This window comes from Macaca nemestrina, chromosome 7, assembly GCF_043159975.1.
Source record: "Macaca nemestrina isolate mMacNem1 chromosome 7, mMacNem.hap1, whole genome shotgun sequence".
In the NCBI taxonomy this organism is placed as follows: domain Eukaryota; kingdom Metazoa; phylum Chordata; class Mammalia; order Primates; family Cercopithecidae; genus Macaca; species Macaca nemestrina.
In genome coordinates, this window is record NC_092131.1 from 77,846,934 (window position 1) to 77,861,885 (window position 14,952).

Genomic DNA, 14,952 nt, shown 5'->3' on the forward strand with positions numbered 1-14,952 from the left:
AACTCCCCCCCTGGAGGTCTGGGGCAGTTGAGTTAACACTCAGGCTTGCAGGCACACAGACGCGCGTTTGAAAGTGTTCTCATTGTCGATGGGACTGTAGATGTGGTTATTTAAACTCCCCAAGCTCCCATTTTCTCCTGTGGAAAGTAGGAGCTAGTAATAGTGCCTGTATTTCTTAGTGCTGCAGAACGGATTAAATGATCTAATCCCTGTTAGTGTGCAACAATTTAAAAATAATGATAGCTATAAGACCAGGGTGAACAGCTCAATTTTAGTGGAGCCAAGCTAGCACATGGCCAGATTTTCCTTGGCATGATGGTCTGAAGGGGTCAGGAGCATCAACATAGCCCTTCTCAGACACAGTGGAGAAAAGGAACCCCAAGCCTCAAGCACATGACTTTTAAAAGTCTTCTGACCCTTAAAGTAGGACTTTCCCTGTAGCTGTGTAGCGCCGTCACTCCTTTCCTTCACCCCAGCTGTGAAAGAGATGGTTATAATATGGAAAAATGAATCAAAGTCTTGAATACATCATCCAAGGTGAGGAAAACTGCAGGGGTTGAACGTGAGTCAGGGAAGCAGGAGCCCGCCCCCGCTTTTTTTCCCACCTATACAATGTGTACTGAATATCTGTGATTAAAATTCTTAACACGATTTCAAAGCATCACCTTCCTAGGTAGAAGACACGCAAAGGCAGGCACAGAGATTGAGGAGTGATCTGACTCGAGTGGCTCATTTGTAAGAGCCCGAGTAACACTCCATAATAAATTTGCTATTTGCTGGTACAGCAGTGCATTCATCTGGCATTAATGGGCAGGGCCAATGTATAGTCATAGTTGTTTTATTTAAATTCAAGCTTTGGTACCAGGCAACTAAACTGCTGCAGAAGGAAAGTGATATGCCAATTTCAAAGGTACTTATTATCATACCATCTCATACATAAAAAAGAGAAAGAAAATATTTAAAAATAGGAAGAAACTCTACACACTAACCAGTAATGACAATAATGATGCTACTAATAATACACTTTATTGGAAGGCACAATTAGTGAAGGAGGTTTCCTAAAATGGTGTCGGCCACACGGGTGAATTTAAGCTGCAAGGTGGACCAAACTGGCTTCTAAATACTTCTCCTGACTTATACCATTGTGAGGGAAATCTCACTGGAAGTGGGTTCCATAGACCTCAATCCCCACAACCCCCTCATTCCCCGACTCTTCTCTACCTTCTTTGGGTACCCTCAGGCCAGGTAGTGTCTCATGTGTGTCTTGGAAAGAGCCACCTGTGATGTTTTGGTCTCCTCATCAATGGACCTTGACACTGTCTCTGTCCTGGTGGCCCCTATAAGCATGTTGCCCTGCTGGCACAACTCTCCTTCCCTGGAGGCTGTCCTGACTCTGCAGCCTGCAGTCTGTGGCAGAGTTGGGGTAATAGTTCTCTACCACAGTCTTTCATAAATACAGACCCCTTTGTTTTTTAAGTTAACCTCTCTCTAATAGGGACTCAAAATCAGTCCACCAGGCCGGGTTTTATGTGTATGTGGCAGAAAGGCAGATGAGGATAGAACCACATACTCCCTGTACTGAGCTCACCTGAATCCTCCCCAGAGGCCCTCTACAAAACTTCCGTGAATATTTCTCATGCAAATAAACATTGGTGGAGTGGAGAGGATTATCCAGTTCTACTCACCAGATGCATCTGATCCTAGCTCCAGTCCAGAAAAGAGTAACCTTAGGATGAAAAGCCAATCATTTATACCTTCACGTGAATGAGTTTTAAAGATTTTTTTTCAAGGGACAAGGTTGGATAGGAGAGGACCTGGAGAATATGGGTCACCTGAGATGGAAAAGATTGGGATGGAGTGGCCAAATGTTGAGACGATCACAACAAAGTTTGATGACTTCACAGATGTACACTAAGATAGCCCTGCTTACTCTCACTATTGGCAACATTTAAGACAAGCCAAGTCTTAAATGTTAGGGTAACAGTAGCTAAAAGAGACCAAATACTGAAAGGAAAACTCAGAAGTCCAAGTATTTTTATGCAAGTCAGTCACTGCCTACATTCTGCTTTGGCGTTTGGCCTTTCTAACAGTGAGTGTGAATTAAGACCTCCTTTGAAAAATTGAGATAAAAATTCCTAGTTGGAGAATGATAATCAATCATGTGCCTATTATAAGCAGTGTTCTCTCAAAGAAGAATATGCCTTTCTACTCTTCATGCCTGCGACTTAATATATTTTGTCTGGTCTGAAGGTATATTTCAGAGAGAGATTGCAAAAGATTCCCGTAGTTTGACTCTGAAGAGAATGCCATGGCCTTTCTCTGAAATCATCTGATACCCAGGTCACTTCTGCTTTAGTCTTGTTTCGATGGGGAGTGGGCGAAGAAGGAGGTTGGGAAGTGAGTACCAGAAAGGACTTGTTTAACCTGGCAGGTGCCTCACTTAGAGTTGCTTGGCCTAACTCTGTCATTTCCAATGAAGTGAATCCAGGAGGTTGTGCTGACAGTCACATAAGTACAGTCAGGGTGAGGGGTCTCTTTACGTTGTTGTCACAAGGGCTTCTTAAACACTAGTGTCTTCCCCTTGGGGACCTCACACTTCAACAACTTTGTTTACCAAATAGCATTTATAAAGTAATAATTGCTTTGTTTTGCTTGTTTATTAAGATAAGCTGGAGGTAACTGCCAAACAGAGTTTTTGATTGATGTATGATAACCAGTGTTATTGATTTGATATAATACCTAGTGAAAGCAAAAAGAAAGAAAACCTGGTGTGTGTATTTATGTTTATTTTAGTTAGATGTATAGTTTCAATTTGGCTTTCAAAATAGTAAAATAACTCACAGATACCTGTTACTGTCTTTACTCAATTTTTAAGGAACACCAAATTTAGGAGTGCAGGATGAAAAAAACCTTTCTGGTGTCTACCAGGTTTGAGGACGTATGGAGAGCTACCTCATACCTTTGGAGACTCTTCTAGAGGGGCTTCTGGACTTTCACTGATATTTTAGGATTCTATCTAAAGATCCAAAGACTGTTTTTAAGCAACTAGCCAGACTGGTTGTTCAGCTAACTCCCTTTTAAACTATCCTGTTCACTTAAGTTTTGAGTCTCGACGTCCCAGAGAGGATATTAGGTTAACATTAGGCTAATTCTACCCAACATGAGCGAGCTCGAGGACCTGAGTCATCTGTGTAACAACTTCTAGACAAGCCCTCATTCATTAATCTCTTAGCAAAAAGAAAATTGTAATGAAATGTAGGGGCCCAAGGAAATATGGGGTAGGACAGAGGCAGCATGTCAGCCACTTTCATAAGCACCTAGTGTCAGTCCTCATCTACACTTGCCAAATAGGAGAGTGAAAACAAAATGAATGAGTTCAGCAGTTTGCCTCCGTGGAGGATTTGTCTATTAAGATATTTGTACCTTATGAGTCACTTCGAGGACATTCATCTACTCTTATATACCTATAGAATCTTATGTCATCTTTAAAGTGAGGATGGAAGCAGGATAGGAAGTGGAAAAGTAACTTGGATCATGGTATTTTAAAGAGGAAAGTAGAACCCTGGATTCACTAGATACTCATCCTTTGTACTGAACTGAAGCATATGAGAGACTTCCAATATGAGTGGTTCACGTAATAGATATATATATAATGGGTAGATACACGTAGAAGACATTTCAGAAGGGATGGTGGCTTAACTGCCTATTTAAACCAAACATACATTTGATTGTTTTTAAATATTGATGTCTTTGCTGTTATTACAAAACACTGAGTAGGAGTTCACACAAGGAGGGCGACATGTGAATGTGTCAAGCTAATGTCAAAACAACAGCCTTGAGCAGCAGTGCAGTCTGACAGGTTCAGAGCAGAGTGACTGCTGACTGGACCACTCCGAGGCTGGATGAGGACTCTCCTCATAAAGACTTTGCTCTTTTCCTGGGAGTCTGCAGCCTGGAGTTATGTCAGACTTCACTGATTCTATCTCTGTGTAGAGAGGGAGGGCATGAACTTTGCCAACAGGAAGAATGAATATGTATAATGTTTTTCTTTGGATCAGACTGACTGCGACCTCTGTTGAGAGGGGTTTTGTGGCAGCGTGCTTGACTTTCACAGGAAGAGGCCTGCCGGATAAAACATCTAGGTTGCACCTCTCATGCAAGGACAATCAACCTGCCAATGCTGATCCGCTTTCAGTGCCACCTTTTTTTACTGTACAGCACTAAAAAGGCTGTTTCCTTTGCCTAGAATGGTCTCCGTACCCTCTTTGAACTGGTCCTGTCTGCTGTCTACCCCCCGTACTTGTTAAAGTGAACTAAATATGGCCTGGAAAGGACTCCATACTTCTGTATTTGAGTCCTTGTAGATGAACTGTAACCTAACTTAATAGGTAGACAAGATTGAAAACCTAATTTAGGAGTATGTGCCTGTAACAATAGCTAAGTCTTGGCCAATCCCAGCAGCCATGCTTGAACCACTCATATACTGCTGAGTGTTCAGACTGTGTTCAAATAAGGTAAACACTGGGCTATAACCAGTCTAGCTGTTTCTGTACCTCACCTCTGACTTCTGTACGTCACTTTCCTTTTTTTGTCTGTAAATTTGCTCTGACCACGAGGCATCCCTGGAGTCCCTCTGAATCTGCTGTGATTCTGGGGGCTGCCCAATTCAAAAATCATTTTTTTTTCCTTGCTCAATTAAACTCTGTTAAATTTAATTTGTCTGAAGTTTTCTTTTTAACAGATCAAATGTTGTTTCCTTGGTGGGGGCCTTCATTGACTTCCCAAACTCTCTCTCTCTCTCTCTCTCTGTCTCTGTGTCTCTCTCTGTGTCTGTGTGTGTACAATTGACCCTTTAACAACACAGGTTTGAGCTGCACAGGCCCACTTATTTTTTCATGGATTTTTCTTTTCAGTAAATATATTGGAAAATTGGAGATTTGCAACAATTTGAAAAAACTTACAGAAGAAATTGCATAGCCTGAAAATATTGAAAAATTAAAGAAAAGGTATATCATGAATGCACAAAATATATGTGGCTACTCATCTATTTTATCATTTACTGTCATCAAATGTACACAAATCCATTATAAAAAGTTTAAATTTAGCAAAACTTACATAAACACAGACTATACTTAGTGCCATTCCCAGTTGAAGGAAATGTAAACAAAGGTAAAGATGTAGTATTAAATCATATCTGCATTTATTAACTGTAGCAGATACTACTGTGCTGTAATAGTTTTGTAGCCACCTTTAGGTCCCATTGTGGTAAGCTCAAGGGTTGCCAGTATCTGCTTAAAACACCATGTGACGTTAATCATGCATGAGCAGTTCATCTGTGTAGTTAATTGCTTATCACAGTAAAAAGTGATCTCTCAAGGTTTTACACATTCTTCAAATCTTGTATAGTGCAATATCATAAACCTTGAATAACACCACGGGTTTCATATAAAGTGCCACTGGTGCTACTGGAAGTGCTCCCGAGAAGCAGAGAAAAGTCATGACATTACAAGAGGAAGTTGAATTGCTTGATATGTACCATGGACTGAGGTCTGTAGCTGTGGTGGCCCACCATTTAAGATAAGTGAATCAAATGTAAGGACCACTGCAAAAAAAAAAAAAAAAAAAAAAAGGAAGTTCATGAAACTGCCACTGCAGCTACGTCAGTAGGTACAAAACTCTTGCACTTTTTGCAAAATACCTTTTTATCTCATATTGGAAATGCAGCTTGTATGTCGTGCAGATTTACCATAAGAAAGGCATACCTATAGACTCTAATGTGATTTGAGAAAGAGCTAAGTCATTATATGACAACTTAAAGGAAAGGAAGGTGAAGAATTTATCACATCTAAAGCTGGAGAATTTAATTCCAGCAAAGGATGGTTTGATAATTTTAGAAAGGATGTGGCTTTTGAAAAGGCCAAATAACAGGAGATTCAGCTTTTGCCAAGAAGAGGCAGCAGACAAGTTCCCAGACACCATTAAGAAAATCACTGAGGAGAAATGATATACACCTGAAAAGGTTTGAATGCAGACAACAATGACCTCAGGTGTGCGTGAGCTTGGCAAGAGGACCAGTGTGGTTGGAGAGTGGGCAGGAGTATGAGATAAAGGTGAGGTGTTTTAATAGGGATATGACCTGATCTAATTTTGTTTTAAAAGTATCACTTTGCTGGCTGCATTACATTGACTATCAGGGTGGAAGAGGAGGGATAAGTGGAAGCAGAGGCCAGTTAGGAAGGCATTGCTACAGTTTAGTGTGATATTAAAGCAGGATATTTCCCTGAACCCTTTGCGGGACTCACAACAGGGGTGCCTCGTTTACTCAGTCCGCAGCTTTCAACTCCTTGCGGAAGGGAGTGTGAAAGTGAACAAAGTGGGAATTGGAGTGCATGAATGCTGGAACCAGCTGGTTGCTTTGGTGCTGGCAGGGGAGAACTCCACTCACTCAGACCCACTGCATTCTACCCCTCATGGGAGGGAGCACACAGGTAAGCAGGTGCAGGAGCCAGGGTGAGCACTTTTGGGCACTGGCAGGAGCAAACTTTGTGTGGGTCCCACAGCAGCATCTGGGGGCATGGTGCTCAGGACCCCTGAAACCCTAGAGGGAGCGTTACAGTGCTCTGTTAGCTCTGCCATCCACGGATGGCTTAAGTGTTAACAGTTCAGTGGATCCTCTGCCTTTTCATGTGAGGTGGCTGCCATCCACCAGCAAGGGCAGTGGGTCAGTGTGATCGCCTTTTGCATCCACACTTCTAGCTCCTGAGCTCTTGTCCTGAATCCAGGAAAAATGAGATCACATGAATGAATTGAAGGATAGTAAATGTGGGCTTATGGAAATGGCTCTCAGTGGGAAGGGGAGCTGAAAAGGGGACAGGGCAGGAAGGTAATCTTCCCCTGAAGTCTGACTATCTCTGGCCAAATTCTTTTCTGAAGTTACACCATCAAGCTGTCCCTCTGAAGTCAAGCCACTTCTCTCCAATGTCCAGCCATAGTGTCCAACATCCAGCTGCTTCTCCTCTCTGCCATTTGAGCCTAGGGTCTTTATTGGCACAGGATAGGGGGCAGAGTGGGCCATGGATAGTTTTGGAAAAGGCAACATTCGAGCAGGAAAACAGGGATGTAAGTGCTCAATTTAGACTGTGGTCTCAGGTTTTTTGGCTTGAGGGTGGGGCTTCACCAGGGATGCACCCTTTCCTGCCTAGAATTTCTCTCCATCTTGTCCCTATCATTATGATGATGGCTTGGACTTGGTTGGTAGAAGAGGCAGGGAGGAGAGTTAGGATTTGGGACATATATTAAAGATGGAGCTAACAGAACTTTCTGATTGATGTGGATATGGAGTATGTGTGAGACAGAAACAGGCAATGAGACTGAAGTTTTGGGTCCAAGCAACTCAGAGAACAGTGTTGCCATTTACAGAGGTGAGAACCTTGGGGAAGGAGCAGGTTGGAGTAGGAAATCAAGATATCTGTTTTGGATGTGTTGACTTGAAATGTGTGTTAGATATCTAAATGAAGAGAGTGAGAGGGTGATTGAATATACATGTCCAGAAGTCAAGGGAGAGGCCTATCTTGGGGGGTAGACTCACTTGGGAGCCCTGCTATAAGAGGTGATCATATTGGAAGAATACAGGGATATGAAGAGAAGAGTGCCAAGGACTGAGCTCTTGGGCACACCATCCTTTAGGGTTGAATAGCAGACAAGGATCCAAAAAAAGAGGTTGAAAAAGAGTGTCTGGAGGTAGGAAAAATAGTTGGAGAGTTTGGTGGTTAGGAACTTGGGGAAGAAAGTATCCTAAGAAGTAGGGGGAGACCGTCTCTGTCTACAACTGAATGAATGAATGAATCTCTATGGTCTGTGAAGCATGTAAGGATTTTAAGGCATGATATTACCTTCCTGTGCCTAATTGGAGACAGAAGGTGCTCATATTTGACTGCTTAGAATATTCTTTGAGAGTCAAGAGTGGAGAAACAGGCTAGAGATAGAAGGAAGAGAATATTTTCCCCCTTCTGGGATTGGTCACCTCATGTTGAATGAGAAAAGCAAGAAAATGTGTTGGTTTCACATTTAGACATGTTAGATATGGAGAGTGTATTATGTACCAGACACTACTGAATTCTCAAAATTATAATTCTGATTTATCTCAGAAAATCTAGCATTCAGGGCAGTTTTGTATGTTTCCCTCTCTGTCTCCTGTTCCATTATAAGAAGCCTAAGCAACTTAAGGACCTTGAACATTGGAAAAAAGGGAGGGTCTTCTTAAAAATAAATCATACAAGGGAAAGAGATCTGATATTCAGAGTTTTAAAGCAAGATTAGTAAAAAATCAAGATCAGAGTCATATCTTGTAGAATATGGGGATGGTGGAGGATAGAATATTGTTAGGAGCTAACATTTATTGAGGACTTACTATGTGCCAAGCACTTTTTAGATACACAGCATGTATTTATTTAATATTTATAATAACATATAACATAGGTACTATTACTGTTATCCTAAGTGGGGGAAGTGTCAAATTGAAAGATTAAAAACTTGTTCTAAAATAAATAGGTCGTAAGTGATTGAAGCAGGATTCAGATCTAGCTGCCTGGCTCCAGAGCCCACTTGCATAATCATGTCCCGTTGCCTCTGGTAACTCCACGGGACAACCTCCAAAAGAAGCAGCATGAAACGGTATTGACTAGGAGGTCCAGTTGAAGGTCCAGAGAATGGTGACAGCTGCGGTGGAGGTGGAACAAAAACCTGTGAGATTTGACAGCAGAGAAGACCAGAAAATTTTTTCAATGAATAAATATCTGTGACTGGGTGAGTGCAGTGTGTGTGTGCATGCATCTTTGTGTGTATATGTGTACATGTTTTGTGTATGTGTGTATATGTTTGTGTGTATATGTGAAAATATGTGCATGCTTGCATGTACATGTATATATATGTGTGGGTATACATTTGTGTGTATGTGTTTGTGTTTGTGTATAAACATGTTATGGGGGAGGCAGCACAGTCTATCCATACCTGTCAAGGTGTTTTAGCAATTTGACCAGCTGCTCTGCCTAATATGTGCTCCAAGGCTGTGAAGACCTACAGACTTCTCCAAGGAGGCAGAGTGGTGACAGCTGAACTTCCGTGTTATATGCGTAAGGGTTTCTCTGAGACAGGTATAGTACTGACAGCTTGGTCCATCTTGCTCTTTTTCCTGAAAACCTATTAAGCATGGGCCACAAAAAATATCTGTGCAGTTATATTTTGATGCAGTTATCAAACCAGTAGCTTGATAAGGTTGATAAGAAAGAAGGTAGAAAGAATAACAGGAAGTTCCCTATAAAGGAGAAGCAAGAGGAATTGTCATCATCCCTCTTACAATTGTCTACCCCATTATTCTATTGCCATTTACTGAGTCATTCTCTCAGTATGACTGACCGGGGTGGATATGGCCCACCTACTTGAGATCTTAGAAGCAAGGCCTGCTTCTTCATTTCTGATGCCAAGAGGTCTGCCTACCTTCTCTTGTCCTCTTCTCAGTCAGATTGTGGAGAAGAGGATATGAGGCCTCAGAAGACTAGCTGCAGCTAAACAAGGCTCTATTGTCATATTAAAGATCAAAATTATGGCTTCCTCATGAATGCATAAAAGGAAAAAAAAAACCACTCCGCTATTTACTTTTTTAAAACAGGAAAATGAGCTATATTGCTAACTAAATAAGTGTTACCAGAATTCAAATAGGTGACAATTGCAAAAGAAAGTCTAAATGGGCTTTCATTTTGTATTGAAGAGTGAAAAAGTCATTGGTATTTCAGAATCATGGAGCATCTAACCCTTTGTCTTCCAGTGTGCAGAAGAATCTTTTGGAATTCTAAAAAGCCTGACCCCAAATGACAGTCACTGTTTACTTAGGGTTGAACTGGGCTAGTCCATCTAACATTCCCCATGTTTATGTTCATACATGGCTTTACTTAAGCCCCTGGGGATATTCAGAAAGCAATAACTGCATCATCTAAAAGCATCTGCTTCAATATGCTGCGCAAGCACTGGCTGATGGATGCCTTACTCTGTGGGATCCCAAGCAAAACTCTTAACAGCAAATACCTCACCCAGACCAGCCATCTTCCATATGATTCAACTGACCCTTACTGGACTCCAGCTTGATAGATGCATAGCACTGTCCTTGTCCTTGCGCAGCATATGCAGTCCCTGTCTGGTATAAGGCAGAATGTGAACTGTAACATAGGAACATACTGAGTGCATTGAGGATTATATGTAGTAATAGGAGTATGCTAAGAGTATTCATATATTTGATAATATCCTGTAATGATGGACCTATAACATGAGAGCAAAGGTGAGGCTTGAGATATATTTGGCCCATAATAAATAGCACTGGATTAGTATCTCATGTAAAATCTGGACCCCAGTTTTTTCTCTAACCTAATATTAGCATTTTTGAATGCTTACTATATGTTAGGCTCTGTCCTCAGTGGCTTATAATGGAGTGTTTCATTGATTTCTCATGCTATATGAGGTAGAAACTGTTTCAGTCCTGTTCACCAATGAGGAACATACTTAGAGAGATGAGGTCCCTTTTCCAAGGCCATTTAATAGTAATGATGATGGTGCAGTTACATCCCGGGTCTGACTTACTCTAAAGGAACTCTGTTAGTATGTTCCCACGTCTGTGTATTTGGAATGAATACACGGAGATACACTGATCCCTAGTTTATAACATATTCTATCCCAGGAAGGCTGGTCAGAGTTGTGATCCCAAACTATTTTTTCTCATATTACAAAAGATATAATTAAATTGTCCCAGGCCATGATTTTTAATTGCCGTATTGGTGCCAGAGGTGATTTTATGCTCGAAATGGCAGGGTCAAAAGCATGAGCTAGATGAGAGACACTGGTTTTTTCGCAGGTTTTTTACAACTTATTCTTGCAGAACATTAGAATTCTGGAAGAGGTAGGGCATGGTAGCTAACTAATAACGAAAGAAAAGTCTCATAACCCCTTTCAATTAATAAAATCTAGATCTTCTAATAGGTCTAAAGTAAATCAAAAGTCACTTAAAAAGTACATTGTGAACATGAAGACTTGGAAGGATATCCATTGGAAAAGTATTGCAGTCTGAGATTTGGACTGACTGAATACTATCATTTATAAAACAGTGATTTGGTTTATAAGCCAGGCTTCTCACTGGCTCAAGCGGAAGTTACAAGGCAATTGCTCAACCTTTTCAAAAAAAGGTAGTCTTCGGTCTGGCTGAAAGTTAGTCAACTGGAATTTGGATTTTTACTTTGCTACTAAGTTGTGTCATTTTGCCTCTGCTTCTTCCTCCAGTGGTTATGAGGACACTCTAACTGTGACACTGCAAATCGTGGTTTATTCTGTGTAGGTCATTCACTGCTTCCTGTGTGTCTTCCACTGAGAGGAAGAGCATCCTGTGGCCAAAGCCAGCTGTGAAATGGGAAGATAGTCCCTGTCCACCCACAATATTGTTGGGAGTTTTCAGTGAGATAGTGGATATGAAAGCTCTTTAGCTGAAAGTGTACTTACCATGGGGCTAGGCACACTGCCTATACTAATTTATACTTATATAGCATCTTCATAGATTTATGTAGTTTGATTCTCACAACTCCTTAAAAAGAAAATTAAACCTATTTTATAGATGGAGAAACCGAGGCAAGGAGTGATTATGTGACCACTGGCAATTGTAGAATAGATTAGCAGAATCAGAATTAAATCACCACTCTCCTGACTTGCCACCAGGCATTTTCCCCTCTAAACATGATCCGTTATTATTTTGTTCTGATTCCCAGCATAATGGAGAACAAATACATTGAAAGTTTTTAAAAATAGTTTTTCAAATGGCCTAAATAGAAACCCCCAAACCTTCTCTCCCTCCATTTAAAGTAGACTCTTTTTTTTTGGAGACTCAGATTTATTGGGGAAAAATAGGGTGATTCAGGAGGTAATTCCTCTTGGCATTTGATTTTAATTTTTGGTGGGCAATTGCATTTTTCTTTGCTCTGCAGTAGAAAAATATTACTATTGTAACTGAGGGTTGCAAATGTGAAAACAGGCTCTCAAATGAAAATCGTATGGGGCACTTAGCATTCTGAAAAATATTTGAGTCATTATGTTGCAGTTCTAAAATTGAATCAATGCTATATTTAATAAGGCACAACAGGCCATGAATTATTGCACATTAATTCATGCCCAGTGTGTTGCTAGGCACATGGCTAAAAGCCGAGTGCAGTCAATGCAACTAAACATGAATACACCATAATTCACACACCAGAGGGTCCCGCTGTAATTATAAAATACTATTATAAAGGATTATTTAAAAATATTTAGATATGTTAACTTTTATACCTACATGATTCATGATCTATGGTATTCTCCTAAATTTAGCAGCTCACTCCCTTTTTCTCAATCCCACACCTCCAAGATTTACATGTTAAATCCTAGACTACCAGTTTTCTCATCAGTAGGCTCCCTAAGGCTACAAATGTTATTCTGTCGATTTCAGTTTTCATTTGGGGAAAAACAGAACTTTCTCTTAGGCAAGAAGTGTCATGTCAAGCTGTGTGGAGCAACACTTAAAATAGGGGGGAATAGAGAAGAGTAGACATCCTACTGCAGTTGCCTGGAGACAAAATTATAGTCAGGCTGGAGGGTGCGGCTGGGCTTTCTCTCCTCAGGTGGATGCTACTGGGTGCTGAGGGGATTGGAAAACGGAAGGAAGCCCTGATACTGGTTCCAGATGTTGCAAGAACAAGGAGGGTGAGTGAGAATAAAGGAGAGAGTGCTCTGGTCTGCCTTTATTTTTAACTTCACAAACTATGGTTTGTGGTAGGAAGATTGCATTTAATATTGGTAATTGTAGATGAGGAACTTTTGGGAAAATCCAACTTGTTCTGAAAATATTACAGTGCTTCCTCCAAACTATCTGGCCATCATTTCCAGCGACCCAGAAGTGTAGTGGAGACTGGCAGCATTCTAGAGCCAAGTGTTCTGAGTCCTCCCACCAAGGGGCACTAACCCTCACACCTAAACATGATGTGAAGTAAACACTGGGGTAATGCATGCAATAAAACTTCATTTTTACATAATATCTAAAAGCCATGGTATTTATGAAAGAAAAAAATGGTTGACTGGTCAAATGGTTGACTAGGAGATATTTACGTTCTTATTGATACATATGTAGCTGATGGTAAATGGGTAAAAGAGAAAAATCGATGTTTTACTGCTAATCATCTGTCAAATAAAATTTCTTTTCTATAATTGTATATAAAAAATGCCAACCTCTATTTTTCCTGAAAGTCTATGTTGTTCTCACCCTACCCTATTAAATTGTGATTTTTATAATCTATATTATTAAAGTACATTATAAGTTTTATAAGGAATGGTATTAACATAATAGCCAGGCTTAAATACCATTAAAAGTCAAACAAGAGCTGGGCACAGTGGCTCATGCCTGTAATCCTAAAACTTTGGGAGGCTGAGGCAGGCAGATCACCTAGGTCAGGAGTTCGAGACCAGCCTGACCAACATGGTGAAACCCCATCTCTACTAAAAATACAAAAATTAGCCAGGCGTGGTAGCATGTGCCTGTAATCCCAGCTACTTGGGAGGCTGAGGCAGAAGAATCATTTGAATCCGGGAGGTGGAGGTTGCTGTGAGCTGAGACCGTGCCACTGCACTCTAGCCTGGATGATAGAGTGAGACAGTGCTTCAAAAAATAAATAAATCAATAAAAGTCAAAGGAGAAAGAATTTTGTTACAAACTAATGAACTGAGTTTAATTTACATTTCTACTACCAAGACTACTTTTAAGAGCTTCCACCTTGATTAGAGTCTTTAGTAAATAAAAATATGCTCAAATTTTATGAGAGTGTTTGATTTGCTTGAGTGTTGTAGGAAATTATTGACCAAGGCATTTATCTATTCAGACTAAGGATGAAAAAATGAACTTTATTAAACAACAAGCCTACAGATACAAGTTAAAGAGCTATGCTGTCTTGGTCATGCATTCACTAGTTGTGATTTTTAATTGTAGATATTGTATTGAAATTTCAGCCATACTAAGGCATGTTAAAATGATTTAAGATCCCTAATAATTTGCAAATAAGAACATCATGCTATGTTGCTATTTTTGTTCTCAATCTAATGTAGTCGTTCTCAGACTTCTACAGAGCATCAGAATCACCAGAGGGGCTTATTAAAATATAGTTTGCTGGGCCCCATTTCTGGAGTTTCTCATTCAGCAGATCTGAATGGGGCTCAAGAACGTGGAAACTAACAAGTTTCCAGGTGATGTTGATGCTGCTGGTCCAGGGCCACATTTTGAGAACCACGAATGGATTTTTTTTTGAACTACAATTACTATTTTCTTTGATACTATTAGCATACAAGCAGTTATTTGTGGAGCCTGGCAGAGATAAATTTGAGTCTGTGGTTTATTTACTTGATGACTAATAGTGCAAGTTAATAGATCTAGATTGAAAGAAGAATGTTCAACATAGGATCTGTTCCAAGTTCTTGCCCCTTATGGGCATTAATAGTTTGAAGGCTTTCAATTACAATGCATATGCGGGCAGTTCCTGATTTATGAATGGCTTGTTTTCCAAAGTTTGTTGTTTCTTTTTGTATGTTTCATAGATGGCAGAACTAACTGGTGGGGAAAAACTCTTGTTAAATCTATATTTGGCTGAACCACAGTACCAGTTGAACTCTTATTTTCTACTACTTGTAAGGAAATGCGTGTCCCAAGCGAATAATAATTAAAATTTGTAAAGCAACTTAAAATCTTCAAGGTGCTTTCATATGTATCATCTCATTTCATCCCCCACAATAATCCCATAAGATAGCTCTTTAATATAATAACTTTAAAGATATGTTCTGCCTAAAGTTGTGTAATGGAATCAGGAGTGCAGGGCAGGGTTTGTGGACTCTAGACCTTTGCTC